Source organism: Anopheles coustani, chromosome 2, assembly GCF_943734705.1.
Source record: "Anopheles coustani chromosome 2, idAnoCousDA_361_x.2, whole genome shotgun sequence".
Lineage (NCBI taxonomy): Eukaryota > Metazoa > Arthropoda > Insecta > Diptera > Culicidae > Anopheles > Anopheles coustani.
The window spans coordinates 72,129,585-72,131,140 of record NC_071289.1 but is presented as its reverse complement, the minus strand read 5'-3'; the positions used below and the strand labels follow the sequence as shown (position 1 = coordinate 72,131,140).

The 1,556-nt window shown below is 40.2% G+C and overlaps 1 non-coding gene across 1 annotated transcript; it reads right to left on the bottom strand.

Annotated features, from left to right (window-relative positions):
• Window positions 1–469: 469 nt before the first annotated feature.
• On the bottom strand, window positions 470–542 carry Trnav-cac (transfer RNA valine (anticodon CAC)). Its single transcript has one exon. It is a non-coding gene; the product is annotated as a tRNA-Val (tRNA).
• Between the last annotated feature and the right edge of the window lie 1,014 nt (window positions 543–1,556).

Here is a 1,556-nt window from a genome sequence, read left to right as displayed (position 1 = left end):
ACATGCACCTAGGACGCTGGGCTAGACCAACTCCTCCGGAAAAGCCATCCAGCACCGACGGGACATCTTCATCGGAGTGCTGGTAGGGAAAAGTACTGATTTCCCTGCGTCGCTTCCAATCGGCACAATCCCATTGGCATGGCTTGCAAAAGAATGTCAAATGGGAAGGAAGTTTATTATTACGGCCGTAATTAAATAAATCTGTGCATAGCCCGCCCTATCCCGACGGGCTACAATGTGACTGCGATTCACGAGCAAGTGCAAAAGGGTTTGTGTTACCCATTCCACTCCAAGCGAGTAAGTTACATAACAGTGGTACAACTACGATTCGCCGCAAATCACACTACTCTGAGTATCCCTCGAATGGTAAGCAACCAAATTCTTCGAAAAAGCAAACAGTCAAAATAAACTACCAAGTTCTGAGTGTGATAAGAAACAGAAATTATAAAAAAATAAAAAAAAGTTATTCTGTTTCCGCCCGGGTTCGAACCGGGGACCTTCTGCGTGTGAAGCAGACGTGATAACCGCTACACTACGGAAACCGTCGGGTGAAGTGTTGCTAGATAGCGATACGTTGAGGAAGGCAAGTGGGATGCATTGAATCAATGTGACTGCATGTTCGCTCTCAAGCACGAAAGTCAATAAAATAAGACATGGAAACTTCTGAATATCTCATGACTCAGCAAGACGGACCAGGCATTAAAAGGTAAAATCAACTCTTGTTGGTGGTCTCTTGTTACATAGCTGAACGTTTTCCAAAAAGAACTTGCTTCCACTTTCTAATCAATTCGTAAGCGTTGAATTTCCATGAAATGAAGACTTCACTCTCCTACGCTCAGGTTATAAATTTAAGTCCCTTGTCATGTGACTACTTCTTGAAGATTAAAGAGCAAGCATTCTTCATCATCGCGGAAAACGAGCGAACTAAGAACAACACCGTCAGGTAGCACTGATTGATTCGGATAAGATACTTCGGTGAAACATACTAATTACCACCGATTTCACTATTTAACGCTACATGGGCAACACTTTGTACCCCACTCCGCTTCCTTCAAGTACCATAACGATGCTGTATTATTTAGCTTATGCTTTAATTGCTTTGATGCGCAGAACTAACGGGGGGAATGATATTTAAACCCAACTTTATTGTATCGGTGCATGTTCAATGAACCATTATTATGAATAGCAAGACAGCCCGAATCGCTTGGTATTGATTTTTCTAGAGGGGATTTTTATTTCAACCCAGCCCAACTGTCGGGTTTGTTAGCATCACACTGCCAATTAATGCCAAAGTTAACTGAAGATACCTTGAGCGAACTTGTTTGTACAACATTATGGAATCTTTTTCTTTTGGAAGAGAAAATTTCAATTAACAACCATTGTTTTTACCATTTGAAAAGAACTTTTTATTCAGCATACTTTTTCTATTTCATTTATTACGTAAAGATTTCATCGTTTGATAGTGGTGCATCTGTCTTATCTCCACTTATTCGTTTTTAATGCTGTTTTTTAGTGAAAAAAGGGATTGTCATTTTTTTGAATTTTTAAGATTTGCT